Here is a 17,223-nt window from a genome sequence, read left to right as displayed (position 1 = left end):
TGCTGAAACAGCGCATTGCCGCACCCACATGGAAAAAAAAAGGCCGTGTGCTCCGTGGTTACTTTCTCAGGTGGGTGTTAGCATATCATAATCTCTTGGGCCAATAGCATGAGTTTTCTGTATTCAACATTATAAAATACCAGAAATTATGCCGTAAAATCAAATCCCGACTTATCCGCGAGTATATACAGTAAGAGGAGATAATTACCTGCCAGCCCAGGGGGTGGCAGAGTGCACTAGTCCTACTTCTATTATCTCTACAGGCCAGATACGGGAAAACCTAACAAACACACCATCAATGACATCACTTCTGGTCCCGGCACCACAGACGATGACACTTCTGGTTTAATTGCGCCCACAGATGAAGTCACTTCCGGTTTCTGACACCTTGGATGAAGCCACTTCTGTTTCCAATAACCCTGATGATGTCACATCCGTTTCCGCCCCACGGGCGACATCATTTCCAGTTCAGCCCCACGAATGATGTCACTTCCGGGTCTGAAAACCCTGATGATGTCACTTCCAGCCCCGGCACCTTGGACAGCATCATTTCCAGTTCAGCCCCACGAATGATGTCACTTCCGGGTCTGAAAACCCTGATGATGTCACTTCCAGCCCCGGCACCTTGGACAGCATCATTTCCAATTCTGCCCCATGAATGATGTCTGTTTCCGACAACTCTGATATTGTCACCACGGATGATGTCACTTCCAGTTCTGCCCCCACGGATAATGTCACTTCTGGTTCTGGCCCCACGGACAACGTCAATTCCGGTTTTGGCCACCATCCTTTCAACATCCCGTCGGTTCAGTTCAGGACTCAAACCAATGCACATGAGTGCGCTTTCAAAACCCTTTTGCAGCCAGGGACACTATATGGGTGGCTGCCCCCAAAATCTTTTTGTGTGTGTTGAGGTTGTTCATTTCACAGCTACCATTCACTACACATTTTTTAATGGGTGGTCCCCAGACGTGTTTGAGAGTCATGTCTGAAACCCAAGACCAGTGTGACGGGTGATTGTGACCGGGTACGTGGGAGTGTGCATTAGTCGGACAAGGCATGGGGCTGGCACTCCATCCACGATCTGTCCTTTAAAGGTGGAGTAGAACTGAGTGAGTCTGACACCTTTATGTCTCTCATTGAAACTCCTAGAAGGGTAACGTTGTTGCAGTTTAGTTTTTTTTTATTTTTGGAGCCAATTTCTTAATTAGAAGCCAATTATTGCTGCTGGTGTAACATGCGTTTTTTGGGCTCAATTTAATTGACTTTCACTTCGAAACAGCTGCATTAAACATCTTTAATTGCTTGTTTTTCCCTTCCCCATCTGCCAATTAACGATGACAATCACATAAGAAGTGAACCAAGAGCTAACTTTATGCCATGTGCATCTTTATGGCTTTGTCATCATCTGTTTCGATAAAATATTTGGAAAGAAGTAATGGGGGGGGGGAGCAAAGGACTGAAGTACTAATAGGCTCTGATCCACAGAATGTTTGATAATGTTCTCAAAAATTAGAATCTACAGGGTCAGAAATGTCTAATGTGAGAGAAAGAGAGTACTAACAAGCCAAATAATTATTTCATCTAGCTAAAGTAGGCAGACTGTGGTGGGCTGGCGCCCTGCCCGGGGTTTGTTTCCTGCCTTGCGCCCTGCGTTGGCTGGGATTGGCACCAGAAGCCCCCCGTGACCCTGTGTTAGGATATAGCAGGTTGGAGAATGACTGACCGACTGACCATGTGTGATAGTGTGCAGTGAGAGTCCTTTTCAAATCAGGAACCCATTGATATTCCAGAAATATATTTTATCAAGCTGCGGTGGGCTGGCGCCTTGCCCGGGTTTTGTTTCCTGCCTTGTGCCCTGTGTTGGCTAGGATTGGCTCCAGCAGATCCCCGTGACCCTGTAGTTAGGATATAGCGGGTTGGATAAAGTAGGCAGAATCAGCAAGTATGGGGTGTCATCGGCTCATCTGCTAAAACTCTAATATAAATAAATGTTTACTCATTGAGGACTTCGGCAAAATGTGAGCATTAATCAAGTCCCGCGATTCACCTAATCGGCACACACACACCTAGTGATCCATTCACACCGTCACACACATGCACTTGGGAGGCAACTCATCTAGTTGTTATTCCACCCCGAAACAGGGGTTGGCACTGTCACCTAATGCTTCACCTCCTTTTCTCCCTACAGATTGGACGACCGCCAGTCTACCTGAGGCCACTTCCGAGTTGGCGCCTCCTGGCCCCGCCCCTTCCGGTCTGGCTTCCTCTTAAGGGGCGGCTCCGCCATCTTTGCTTCAGTCAAGCACTGATCACAGTCTGCAATAGGGGTGGGTGAAGTCGTTCCTGGAGTGGGAGTTTTTGTTTCAACCCAATTGCTTAATAAGAAGCCCTTATTGCTCAAGTGACACATTTTCGTTGTCTCGCTCGTTAAGATTTTGAACCCTTATTGCTTATTTTAGTCTTAAACAGCTGCATTCTTGGTTTTAAATTGCTCCTTATTAGCAATAAGATGCAAATGACAAAGAAAACCAGCAGTTCTCCAATTAGCTTGTTACCATTTACACCCGTGTGTATTTATCGAGCACTATTGGGTTTAATTAAATACTTGGAAGGAAAGTGAAGAGAAAAAAGTGAAGGATTGAGAATTACTCATTCTGGTTTTAGGCTTCAAATCATTTGGATATCCTTAGAAATGAAAATAAAATCTAGGATATGAGAATGACCTGATATAGCAGAGTTAAAGCACAAACAAGCCATGAAATTAAATTATTGGCAACGATTGTTTTCTAATTAAGCAACTGGGTTGGAACAAAAACCTGCAGCCACTGCGGCCCCCCAGGACTCAGTTTGCCCACCCCTGGGACCTCATGCATAATGACGTGCGTAGAATTCACACTAAAACATGGCGTACGGACAAAAGCAGAAATGTTCGTACGCACAAAAAAATCCAGGTGCATAAATCTGTGCAAACGCCAACTTCCACGTTCTTCCGCTCCATAAATTCCAGTCAGCGTGAAAAGTAACGTGCGCACGCCTGCTGCTGTCCCACCCAATTCCTCCCAGAATTATACCTCTTTGAATATGCAAATCAATATACACTCACCTAAAGGATTATTAGGACCACCATACTAATACGGTGTTTGACCCCCTTTCGCCTTCAGAACTGCCTTCATTCTACGTGGCATTGATTCAACAAGGTGCTGAAAGCATTCTTTAGAAATGTTGGCCCATATTGATAGGATAGCATCTTGCAGTTGATGGAGATTTGTGGGATGCACATCCAGGGCACGAAGCTCCCGTTCCACCACATCCCAAAGATGCTCTATTGGGTTGAGATCTGGTGACTGTGGGGGCCATTTTAGTACAGTGAACTCATTGTCATGTTCAAGAAACTAATTTGAAGTGATTCGAGCTTTGTGACATGGTGCATTATCCTGCTGGAAGTAGCCATCAGAGGATGGGTACATGGTGGTCATGAAGGGCTGGACATGGTCAGAAACAATGCTCAGGTAGCCCGTGGCATTTAAACGATGCCCAATTGGCACTAAGGGGCCTAAAGTGTGCCAAGAAAACATCCCCCACACCATTACACCACCACCACCAGCCTGCACAGTGGTAACAAGGCATGATGGATCCATGTTCTCATTCTGTTTACACCAAATTCTGACTACCATTTGAATGTCTCAACAGAAATCGAGACTCATCAGACCAGGCAACATTTTTCCAGTTTTCAACTGTCCAATTTTGGTGAGCTCGTGCAAATTGTAGCCTCTTTTTCCTATTTGTAGTGGAGATAAGTGGTACCGGTGGGGTCTTCTGCTGTACTCAAAGCATCATGATGCACCAAGTTTGATGGACTGAAAGCCAGAAGTCTACGTGACCATCATCATCAGGGGCCTCATGTATAAACGGTGCGTACGCACAGAAATGTTGCGTAAGAACTTTTCCACGTTCAAATCGCGATGTATAAAACCTACACTTGGCGTAAAGCCACGCACTTTTCCACGGTACCTCATGCCTTGTCGTACGCAAGTTCTCCGCCGGTTTTGCAAACTGGCGGCACCCAGCGTCAAAGCAATGCTACTGTTCTGTGTGATTACTCATTATTTTCATGACGCGCTTTATAAATACACAGAAACTAACCGCATATTGTTTATTAGTGTAATGCATCTGATTGTAATTAACTTGTAACAATATAATGGTCCAGGGAACAGCCATAGTATTCCAAATACCATAACTGCTTTAGCGTTGTTACTCTCACTTCTCCTTCTTCTTCTTCTTCAGCTCCTCCCGTTAGGAGTTGCCACAGCGGATCATCTTTTTCCATATTACTCTCACTGCACGACTCGGAGTATTTATATCACTGTATCTGAGTGTGAATCACAGCAGCAGCTGATCGGAAAGAGAATTATCGGTATACAGCTTAAGCACACGCTGTCTCAGCCACTGCAAAACGTTTTAAAGCCTTTCCTGTACGGACCTCGCGGTTCAGAAACAGTTTAATCCCAAGAACTTTAAATGCACTCAATCAATTGCTCCTTGTAGAACGGTTTGTACTTATAAGTACAATCACCTCACTGTAAACTTGCACTACAGTTATAATATCTCACAACCTGGGCCACTTTATAAAGCGTATTTACATATGATGACGATATCATTTTTAAGGTGAAATGCAGCAAAATATGTTTGTTAAATTATACACATAAAACTTTAACTTCATTTAAATAATCTATATTCTTCACTGGGATGTCGTGAAGGATAGAATAATTAAACATGTACTACGAAGATATTTCAATGTTCTTTAAACGTTTTGAAGAATCGGCGCTAAGCTTACAGATGGCTTAACTTCTATTACAGAGCTGATTGTGTGGCGATCGGTTACTTGGGGAAAGAAAAGCAAGGACTCTTGGGGAGGCCACGCCAATATATATTGAATATAAAACAGAAAGAGAAATAACAACACAGCTAAAAGCGCAGCGACAAATTTCGACAAAAGATAAATGCTTGTCATGAGCACGAGGCTCATGAAACACATGTTTAATAATGTGCTTTAGCTCCTATCATCATGAAAATGACATCACGTATACATCTCAGTATTTTAGTTATTCAGAGAGCTGTAATATCACAAATGTAATGGACTCTGTGTCCAGTTGGAGGAAGAGAGCCAGTTTAAGAAGCAAGTAGTGATTCACACACATAGAGCACATAGAAGATCAAATACAAAACAAAGCATTTAACGTGCTACTTTAATTACGATGTAATTTTGAGAAACTGGTTAATTAAACGATTTTAAGATGAAGTTTATAATGTTCTACTAAATGACAAAATAAACTACGTGATTAAAGTGGAAATGTCGAGATTGAAGTTGACATTTCGTGCTTTTTCCCCACCGTGTGCCTTTTTTCTCTGTACCCTAATAAGCTTTCATATGACACTCAGACAGTGGGCTTACAACTCTTCTTTTCACGGCAACTTTGATATGTGACTTCTTTTTTATTTCCGGCACTGTGCGATTTTGTGAATGTGAGCTTTCAAGTTTCTCCAACACGCTATGTCACTCGATCAACTTCCTTTTGTTGATTATACCACGGTTTATTTGAACAAATAGTATGTTTTTCCTTTGCCTCCACTTGGTATTGCTGAAATTCTTATATTTTCCCCGTGCTTTTCCCATTGTCTTTTCACAGAAGGCTGCGCTTAAGGGAGATTTATATTGATTTGCATATTCAAATAGGCGTAATTCTGGGAGGATTTGGGGCGTTACATAATGCGCGTGCACGGCGTTAGTTTTCACGCTGATCGGGATTTATGTAGCGGAAGAGCGTGGAAGTTGGATGCGCACAGATTCCTGCATCTGGATTTTTCTGTGCGTAAGCACATTTCGCTTTTGTGCTTACGCCATGTTATAGTGCGTTATACATGAGGCCCCAGGTCCTTCCATGAAAACCCTAAATACAAAGAGGACTGTTTGACTTATGTTAGGTAGATTGCCCAGAGGGACTGGGCGGTCTCTTGGTCTGGAACCCCTGAAGATTTTATTTTTTCTCCAGCCTTTGGAGTTTTTTGTTTTTCTTTCCACCCTGGCCATCGGACCTTACTCTTAGTCTATGTTAATTAATGTTGACTTATGTTTATTTTTATTGTGTCTTCTATTTTTCTATTCATTTTGTAAAGCACTTTGAGCTACATTTTTTCTATGAATATGTGCTATATAAATAAATGTTGATTGATTGATTGATTGATTGATTGTTGTAGCCCATCCGCCTCAAGGTTGTGCGTGTTGTGGCTTCACAAATGCTTTGCTGCATACCTCGGTTGTAACGAGTGGTTATTTCAGTCAAAGTTGCTCTTCTATCAGCTTGAATCAGTCGGCCCATTCTCCTCTGACCTCTAGCATCAACAAGGCATTTTCGCCCACAGGACTGCCGCATACTGGATGTTTTTCCCTTTTCACACCATTCTTTGTAAACCCTAGAAATGGTTGTGCGTGAAAATCCAAGTAACTGAGCAGATTGTGAAATACTCAGACCAGCCCGTCTGGCACCAACAACCATGCCACGCTCAAAATTCCTTAAATCACCTTTCTTTGCCATTCTGACATTCAGTTTGGAGTTCAGGAGATTGTCTTGACCAGGACCACACCCCTAAATGCAGTGAAGCAACTGCCATGTGATTGGTTGATTTGCGTGATTTGAACTGCATTAATGAGAAATTAAACAGGTGTTCCTTATAATCCTTTAGGCGAGTGTAAATAGCCCTTAAGATCAGCCTTCTGTGAAAAGACAATGGCAAAAGCAGGGGGGAAAATAGAAGAATTTCAGAGAATACCAAGTGGAGGCAAAGGAAAAACGTACTATTTGTTGGTTTAAACAGTGGTATGAACAACAAAAGGAAGTTGATCGAGTGACATAGAGTGTTGGAGAAACTCGAGTTCACAAAATCGCACAGTGCCCGAAATAAAAAAGCAGTTAATATATCAAAGTCGCCGTGAAAAGGCGAGTCGTAGCCCACCGTCTCAGTGTCACATGAAAACTTATTTAGGGTACAGAGGGAAAAAAAAAAAAATAGGGACACCGTGAGAAAAAAGCACGAAATGTCAGCCTTAATCTCGACATTTCCACTTTAATCACGTAGTTTATTTTGTCATTACAGAAGAACATCATAAACTTCATCTTAAAATTGTTTAAAATTTACTAGTTTCTCAAATCCCACCATAACTAAAGTAGCACGTTAAATGCTTTGTTTTGTGTGTTCTACGTATGTGCTCTGTGTGCGTGAATCACTACGTGCTTCTTAAATGGACTTTCCTCTGACAGGACTCAGAATCCATTACATTCATGATATTACAGCTCTCTGAATAATTAAAATACTGAGATGAATACTTGATTACTTGATACCATTTTCATGATGATAGGAATTAAAGCATGTTATTAAACATGGGAACACGATGGTGCAGTGATAGTGACGAGCTGGCGCCCGGTCCAGAGATTGTTCCTGCCCCATGCAAGATGCTTGCTGTGCCGTGTGCGACCTTCGATGAAATACTTAATTACAGAAGTACTGTCTCCCTCAAACGTACTAACCCCCAATTCTTGTCCTTCCTTTTCTTTCTCCAAATACCCAATCGCCACACAATCAGCGCTGTAATAGACGTTAAGCCATCTGTAAGCTTAGAACTGATTCTTCAAAACTTTTAAGGAACGTTGAAATATCTTCATAGTACGTGTTTAATTATTCTGTCCATCTATCCTGCCGGTGTCCCGACAGCCCCCAGCAAGAATACAGCATGAGGCATGAACAATCCCTGAACGGGGCACTAGTGACACCCGTGTCCTCACGTTTATTTATAACAATATAGTGTGACGGATGGCCGGGGTCCATGCCTAGCAGGGATGCCCCTTCACCTCCACACTCCACAAACTCATGTAACTTGTGTATACCTGACAAGTCTGGGAAGGCAGTTGGAGACTCCTGGGGGCAGTGGATGGATAAGGAGAGGGTTAGGCCCACAGGGCACAGTGGAAGACGATCAAAAACATTAGGAGAGTGAGTGCAGTTTCAGAAACAGGGTCAATTTCAGTATAACTGTTACTTTACAAGGTCTTTCCAGCGGCCATAAAAGCGTCAAGGAGGTTCTTCTGAAAGTACGCCGGTGGATCATTTCTTGTTCAATAAAGGCGCCTGTACTCGGGCTTCACTTTCACTTGGCTTGTGTGTGTGGATGTGTGTCTCAGTTTTACCATCAGAGTGCTCGTTACTGTATGTGGCCAGTAGGGGGCATGGCAGCACCCCAAACCTCAGACACAACCACACAGATACATGTCTCATATTCAACTGCAAGAGTCATTGACGACAAAACCTCACAAAGGCTTTGTAGTTTTTTGCATAAACACAACTATTCTCTTCTCTCTCTTTATCTTATTTATTCATCCACCGGGTGAGGCAGAGCGGCCCCTTTAATCTGAAACTCAGGAGTACTTCCCGTGCCAGGGTGTTACCTGTAGGAAGCCCCTCAAGGAAAGGTTCCTGCGGCAGCCCCGGTGTCACCCATGGAAACCAATAAGGTAATGCTCAACGGAGACTACAGCTCCCAGCAAGCCCTGCATTTGCCCACACAAGTACCACAACCAAGGGATACTGCCAACTAAAATGTCTGGGGAGCCAATGGTCCGAATAATGATAATAATAATAATTTCTTTACATATAATAAATACGCTACCGTGGCTGTCCGTTTGCCTCTCCAGGATTTTAACCCTTTGAGGGCCGAATATTTTTTCTGAAGTTTTCTGAAAAGCATGCAAAGCAAGGGTGTCACACATAAATCAGCTATAAAATGTCTGCTGCTGCGTTAGACACCTCGACAGTCAGCAGGGATGCACAGTGGGCCGGCTGCCTTGCTGTCTGTACGTGGAAGGTGGGTTTTGGTTTGCAATTTGTCACTGTAAGCGGCTGACCTGAAGGCGCGTCAGCTACATGAAGGTGTTCAGCACCACAATGAGCTGGGCACCAATCAGCTGCTGCTGGGACCCTTTTTCGTTTTCATTATTCATCTCCGGATCACTTGCATCAAAATCATCGATAATCTCCAAACCTCGTCTGCCTAGCATTTCATTTTTGTCGAAGGCAATGAAGAGAATGTTTCTTCTGACAAAAAGGGTCCAAATAAAACGCAATGGGGAATGTTGTCAAAGTTTACAGCCGATTACCGTCCTCGACCCCTGAGTGTTGACAAAAGTTGACATCCGCCCTGAAAGAGTTAAATCACCTGTAGCTCGCAAACCGTCTGACCTACTGACCTGAAATTTGGTACACATATACTACGGGACGTCTACTATTCACCTTCGGGGTGATGATTGACCTCCAAGGTTATTCCTCTTTTTATTTTATTATAGAATTAACTCTCGGCAGTGGCCAGCAGTGCGGCATATGCGTATGGGTGCCGTTCTCATCCCTAACACCTTTGCCGTCACTTCCTCTACCTTTAAATCATTCTTGAGGCAGATTTTAAATGAAAAATCAAATAAAGAAAGTAACTGCAACGCAAACACTGACTTAAATCAGTTTGAACGTGAAAAGATGCCAATGGAAGAGGAGAAGAAGCGGGCCGCTAGGGTGGAGAAAAGAGGAGCTGCTCAGGAAGCAGCAAGCGCATCAACCTCTGAGCAAACGAATGATAAACGTACAGAGAAAGAAAGAGGATGAAGACTACGAGTGCTCAAGTCAAGTGGATTCGCTGCATGTTACTGGCAATAATAATTCCTTACACTTGTATAGTGTTTTTCTCCGAATACGTTGTCTTCCACTTGTTCCTCCATTAGGGTCTTAGACCATCCCTGCCAGGAAGCCAGTGTACCACTTGCCAGATCTTCTGGCTGAGGCAGGGAATACTCTGCCATCCTTCTTAGCCATTCAATACAGTGGCCTCCCATCCAGGTAAAGGTATCATGCACCATCCCGGACGGGACATGAGCCACTCACTGGCGCCCATTTGTAATGGAAGGATTTTTCTAAAGAGAGGGGGGGATCAAGAGAGCAGATGGGCGTTGGTCGCTCAGTGCAAAAACCAGCTTCAAGAAGGAAAAGTACTGGGAATATGGCCAGAGGGTTATGCTGACTTGTTTTTCACTTCGAGGGGCTTCACTATTTTTGTGTGCCTTTTGGTACCAGACGCCGTCTCCGTCAGGATAAAGGGGCATGCTGACTTGTTTTTCACTTCAAGGGGCTTCACTACGCAATTCTTATTTTTGTGTGCCTCCTGGTACCAGGTGTCGTCATCATCAGGACCAAGTGCAAAACAACACCGCGTCCCGTGGAAAGGTGTGTGTGCTGAAACTAATCACTTCTGTATACACTGCTTACACGTAAGCCGCTTTGGGCAAGGACGCTCAATTAGTATATAAGGGAAGGTTTCGCCCTCAGTTTCTTTGGAGGCTCAACCGTGGGGACAGCGCGCACCGCCCGGTATTTGAAAGGCAAAATGAGTTGGGACAAGACTGACAAGCGGGCCCCCTCAGTCTACTGGTCTGGGATGATGGCTCTGTGTCTTTTTATATGTCTGTAAGTATTGTTTTGTTTTGTATGTCTGCATTATATGTGTTTGATTATTATAGTTGATTAAGTAAATAAAATAGATATATTGGACCTCTTCTCTCTGATTCTTTGCCTACTTATGTTCTAATCCCTTGAACCATTTTCCCACAACAAAACACCATTACATGAATTATTCTTCAACGATGTTGAGAAGTGGTAACAATTAAGGGCAGCTAAACACAATACCTACCCTATTATGTAATCCTTCCTTCTCCTACTACTTTACATATTATTATGACTGTATCATCTTTGTGGTGAAGCTGAAGCGCTAGTATCAGAAAACTACAAAATGTCATCGTGATTTCCAAGAAAACTACACAACAGCCAGCACTGGAGTGCCATTTTGTGGTGCGGGGGTTTTGTAAAATCGTAACATCATTCCTTCACAAGCATGAACTCACACTCCTAGCTGGGACGGCGCGGGACGCTTCATATACAGTAGTCACGTCCTACTCTCGGGTCTGACAGATTCTCATCCTAGTCAGGCGTTTAGTGCAATTCCTAGGAGTAATTCGGAAACGCTTGATAAATATGAGCACACGACTTGCTTTCATTTTCTTCTGTGAAATAAAACCTACAGGTGAGTTAAACGGGTATATTTTTTGTTATGGAACTTTGTGGACACCTTGATCCAAAGTTGGATACATTTGCATTTCTGTATTTCTAAAGAATTTTAGATGGTGCAACTAAAATGTAAGGGTGGCTTTAAAAGTGACCACAACTGTTCTTAGAACAGCTTTTTGCGTTCACACGAATTTCTTCTGAAGCCTTTGAAATCACTTCAGGTTTGGTTTTTTTTTATGACGTCTCCTGACTCACCGGTACAAGAAATCCCCCACATGTGTGATACATCATGGGACTCCTCTTGACATTTACTTATGCAAGCGTTTTTTTTTTTTTCCCCAAGCTTTTTATGGTTCCCCCTGATTTTTGGCCCTGTAGACTGAAAACACACATATATTTTACGTCTTTCACGGACCACGTTTTGTGCACGAAATTGCACCCTTACGATAGCAAGTATATCATCAGAAATGATCAGAAGGACTTCAGGCTCTGCAGGCCACAACAAATGACCCCCTAACAGGATACGAGGGGTCAAGGTTACTCATTTTTACAAAAATGAAAAAAGAAAAAAAGAGGAACATTAATATAGGCATGTGGCATGCAATTATGAGAAAGGTGCTATATAGAGTCTCCAGTTAATCCAAAATGCTGCTGCAAGAATTATTACATCGATCCATCCATCATCCAACCCGCTATATCCTAACTACACGGTCACGGGGGTCTGCTGGAGCCAATCCCAGCACACTCAAATAGTGGGGCTCCGTCAAGGGGGGCGCGTTTGACCTCGGGGAACATGCTTTTTTATTTTTCTTTTAAATTTTTTTTGAATTTAGAATGCACTTTAAATCTTTTCTGTTACATTTAATAAAGCTATTCTTTGTTGTAAATTGGTCAATATTTCTCTCTTTTTTTATTCTCTTATACGTTAATAAGGATACAGTGTTATGCAGAGGTGTACTTATAACAATTTTATAGACAAATGATACTATTTATAGTCGCTGGGGCGAGATGTTTTCTTCTTCCTGGGGGGGGGGCATGACAGAAAATAATTGAGAAGCACTGGCGCAAGGCAAGGCAGGAAACAAAACCCTGGGCAGGGCACCAGACCACCACAGTGAATTATTACAAGAACTAGAAAATACGAACACATAACCTCAGTTCTTAAATCCTTACACTGGCTCCCAGTTAAGTTTAGGGCAGATTTCAAAATCCTCCTTTTAACATATAAAGCATTAAATGGCCGAGGTCCAGCTTACTTGGTCTGAACTTATCATGACTTACAAACCTGAGCGCACATTAAGATCTCAAGATGCCGGTCTGCTTGTGATTCCAAGGATTAATAAAACAACAGTGGGAGGTCGAGCTTTTAGTTACAGGGGACCCCTAAACTGTAGAGTGGTCTGCCTGCTACTGTAAGAGACGCCCCTTCGGTCTCAGCAACTTCAGTTTAGCACACCCTGACTAGAGCTGCTGATTAACTGTACAGACTGCATCTCTGATGTTAGTCATCAGCACTAACGCATTGACAGTTATAATTTGATACTAACCCTCGCCTGTTCTGTTTCTCTTCTCGGTTCTCACATGTGGCACTTGGCGCAACGGCCCACCTGTTCTGCCTGCCTAAGGTAAAGTCATCCCTGATGGAGGATCGCAGGAATCGTGGGGTAGAGGGGTCCTTTATCGGATTGGCTGGCCCAGCACTGTCTCAGCTGTGGAATGGCCAAATGGGGGAGGCAGCTTGATGGCCGAGCTCTCCAGGACTCAAACAAATCCAAATCATATCATAAGATATCATCTACTGTTAAATTCTGCTCCATACTTGTACATTTTTCATACTGTATTGAAGATTTGTTCTGTGTATTGTGTTGTATTGACCCCCTTCTTTTTGACACCCACTGCACACCCAACCTACCTGGAAAGGGGTCTCTCTTTGAACTGCGTTTCCCAAGGTTTCTTCCACATTTTCCCTACACTGTTTTTTTTATTTTTGGGAGTTTATCCTTGTCTTCCTAGAGGGTCATGGCTGGGGGAGACGGTCAAGAGACAGGGCCTGTTAAAGCCCATTGCAGCACTTCTTGTGTGATTTTGGGCTATACAAAAATAAGTTGTATTGTACAAATGTAAAAAGTCTTATTATTATTTCAAGATTGAAGACCCCGACTATGATATTATTTAATATTGGATTCTTTACCTATACATGATTAGTATTTGACAAGTCTAGTCAATTATCACAACCAATGCCCCCCCATATAAAAATAGGAATAGCTAAGGAAGACTGGTGGTCTTAGGCTTCTAAGAGCCACCACCCCCAGAAGGTTAAAATGACACATTTTAAACATAAGCATAAGTGGGGTCTTATTTTAGATTATTTTAAAGTGTATTTACTAGGAATCCACTGCTCTATTGACCTCCATCAGAGGGTGGAAAATGACAGATTTCTCTTACAATTAGACTTTAAACATTTACATTGGGGCACACATTTAAAATATTTGACACGACTATGATATGAACTTCATTATGTAAATCGTTATATTTCTTATGAACACCCAGAAGAACTCATGCTAATGTAGCCTATTTTAAATTTAAACAAGTTAGTCAGCGTCTCTGAATATGCCATTTGTAAATATGTATATAAGCGGGCCTTAATAGCACTGTACATTTTACTTATATAGCGCCTTTCTCATGTTTAATAAGTACTCACATCCCATCCATAATTAGTTCCTGCCTCGCGTCCAACATTGACAGGTTTCATAAAAAAAAAAACTCACCGTGACATTAAAACCTAAAACCAGTGTGGCCCTTCGGGACAAATGTTTGTCACCCGTCTGTCCTAACTTGGCGACATTCTCTTCTCTACCACATACGGAAGGTCCCACAAGCTTCGGACTGGTTACCTATTTAAACCTGTTCGGTAAAAAGTAACTTCAAGAGCGCAACTCACCCGGAAAATGAGAAAGAAGAAGCTGCAAACAAACTTCGCAGCCTTTCTTCTTTTTAACGTTGAGAATGGAAAAACACACCGCGCCTTAAATGTTTACAGTTTTTATAAAAAAAAAAAAAAGATCCTAAATGTCAAAGAGATTAAAAGCATTAAATGGTGAAAGAAAGATCGGCTTACTTGTCTGCCTTCGCGGAGAATGAAGCCTTCTGCATGTTGGGTTCGTGTCGGCCTGTGGCGGTGCGGGACTTCAACCCGCCTTTCCTGGGAGCGCACGCGGGGGCGAACAGGGGTTACGGGTGTCTGTCACGCTTCACAGGCGGCGGGGAAACAACTCTTTGCGTCGTCGCTCATACCTTGCCTCCTTTCAGAGCGAGACGTGCTTTCCATTATCAGCACGGAAGTTTGGAAATACCCGTTTCACTTCCAGAATAAGGTCAGATTGCTGATCTGATGTTAGCGGGCCTCCCACCTCCGGACGTGACAGAAACTAAGCGCGCATCGCTCGACAAAAAAAAAACTGACGGGCGCGAAGTCTACAAGGGGGTTTAGCCACCTGATGATGACGTGCAAACCGACTCTTTTCGTATTAAAAAATACTTTCGTCAACTGCACATTACAGAAGAAGTGAAAACCTTAGTTGGTGGAGTATTGCATCTCCCGTTTGAGCAATACATCCATATGTTCTCTGATACACCGCGGCAAAATTTAACTAAAGTCATGTTTTACACTTTAAAAAACTGCAGAATTCCCGGCTGATTGACCAGGAAACGAACTGAACCGAACCAAAACAAAACAACCAAACACCGTGAAAAAAACTTTTAGTGCATGTGAAAAGGGGCGTTGCTTTTATGGTAATACTGTTCACGAAGGGGCGGGACGCACTTCTGGGCCCCTCCCCAGTCACTTGAGCGATTCCGGAGGGTTGTTCGTTTATGCAAATAAACTACTTTACGTGAGAGTGGGTGTTACCTTATGCTAATCACACACGCTTTCCTTGAAAATTGCTTCAAAGCAGTTTCGAAAATTCTCACAGAAATAATAATCAAGCGAAGAATAAAATACTTTAAAAGTCGGAAAGACGATAGAAGCCGACTTAGAAACGCTTTAAAACCACCTCAGATATAATTAAAGGGACCCCAACGATCCCCCTTTCAGTAGTCGTATAGTAAGGAAGTGTGCCCGAGTGCTTTTTGTTTAGTGTCTACTTTCACTTTTACCTTTCTACATTTTGAAACTCAGATCAAACTCCTGTATGTTTTACTTGACACGCTCGTTACTGCAGCATAAAAGCAGAGAATTAATAGGCTATGCAAATAAACACAATGCATCTTTCAGCCAATCCTTTAGGCAAACCAGACGTCCACACATTTAAGGGTCCCGAATTTTACTTTAAAAAAATCCTAGAGCGTTGTGTCCCTGACTGTCCATAAACTGCAACATCCAAATATCCAAACGATGTCACCGTGCAGGTCTCTCTAACAGTGCCGGTGTTCTGACGATTTGTCCTACTTTGTCGAAGTATCCTACTGTAGTTTATTGTAAGTCGTAACATTAAACTTATAACGTTATACCATGTCATCATTTAACATTTTGTATTTAGAAGTCGTCCATCAAATTTATGGAAATGTTAATATTTCTCAATTTATTATATATGCATCCTTTAATGCCCGAAAGAGACACAGCCTGGTGCAAAGATTTGACAAGACGGTAATTACTCGTGCATGGATACAATGGCCTGTACAAGATTAAAAGTCACACATGCAAAATATACAACTTATAAAATGTTGACAATAAATACCTATGCAGTAAACTGTAATAAATGCATTAATGTAGTAAGGCTGCGTAATTTTGGTCTGCGCATGCGTAGTATCAGTGAGTAGATCATTTCGATGGGTAGGATGTTTCGTTAGAACACCGGCCGAAGCCCAAATGGATTCCTAAACGGGGCTAGCAGGGTGGGCGCGGTATCGTCTGACTTCAAGAATCACATCGCTGTTTAAAGTGCGGGCGTAACGGGAGGGTAAGGAGCGCGTGCCGCTTCATTTTCATAAACAGTGATCAGCACCACGGAGCGGCCTGCTGATGCCAGGCATAACCGGGCAAACTGAGCCACTAAATAAGCGCGGCAACAACAATAAAAGGAAAACAACTCCCATATTGAAGAAGGAATCGCCTCGCTTTTCTCGTCAGGTGTCACGTTTGCCAGAATGTCTGCAGGACTGACGTTGCAGCCGCGCGGCTTGAAGGTTTTTTTTTTTGTCCAGTTCGGACAGTTGAGTCGCTGCGGGCGAAAGTGTAGGAATTTAATGTAGTGGGCATTTAACAAAAAGGAACATCCTGTTCGGCTACACGTGAGAATGCGATTGGCTTTAAGTTGTGTCCCTTTCGAAAGACGCGTTCCCTGCGTCCAAACTGTGAAGTTAGTTTTAATGCAAACGTGACATCCATCCATCCATCCATTTTCCACCCCGCTGAATCCGAATACAGGGTCACGGGGGTCTGCTGGAGCCAATCCCAGCCAACACAGGGCACAAGGCAGGAACCAATCCTGGGCAGGGTGCCAACCCACCGCAAGACACACACAAACACACCCACCCACACACCAAGCACACACTAGGGCCAATTTAGAATCACCAATCCATCTAACCTGCATGTCTTTGGATTGTGGGAGGAAACCGGAGCGCCCGGAGGAAACCCACGCAGACACGGGGAGAACATGCAAACTCCACGCAGGGAGGACCCAGGAAGCGAACCCAGGTCTCCTAACTGCGAGGCAGCAGCGCTACCACTGCGCCACCATGCAGCCCTGCAAACGTGACATTCATGCAAAATACACCCAGCAATATATAACATCAACGCATTCAGTTCATATCCAAAGGCACACCTACAGTACAGACTGGCCTTAAAAGCGCACCACACTTTATATATAGTAGAATGGCCATTATACACTCCCAAAAATCCTGCTTCTTTCATGGCATTTTATACTTTTTGTACTTTATTCCTTGTTGAACCTTTGCTTGACAAAGAACCATTGCATTCTGGGACAGATTCTTTGCACATGAAGCTGGCTCTTGGTGCTTTGAAAAACTTCCTAATATGTAGAAAAAAACGTCAATCTCGTATGG

At 43.2% G+C, this 17,223-nt stretch overlaps 1 protein-coding gene across 3 annotated transcripts in view; it reads right to left on the bottom strand.

Annotated features, from left to right (window-relative positions):
* Positions 1–14,762, bottom strand: part of traf1 (TNF receptor-associated factor 1) — a 145,279-nt gene extending 130,517 nt beyond the window's left edge. Inside the window, exon 1 of one of the 3 annotated variants that reach the window (XM_039764399.1) lies at positions 14,276–14,762. The gene's annotated coding sequence lies outside the window, so the exon portion shown is untranslated. The remainder of the gene's footprint in view (positions 1–14,275) is intronic. The other 2 variants (XM_039764400.1, XM_039764398.1) reach the window with 2 other exon arrangements.
* Between the last annotated feature and the right edge of the window lie 2,461 nt (positions 14,763–17,223).

Source organism: Polypterus senegalus, chromosome 9, assembly GCF_016835505.1.
Source record: "Polypterus senegalus isolate Bchr_013 chromosome 9, ASM1683550v1, whole genome shotgun sequence".
In the NCBI taxonomy this organism is placed as follows: Eukaryota; Metazoa; Chordata; class Cladistia; order Polypteriformes; family Polypteridae; genus Polypterus; species Polypterus senegalus.
Note: the sequence above shows the minus strand (reverse complement) of the source record. Positions and strands in the feature narration are given on the sequence as shown.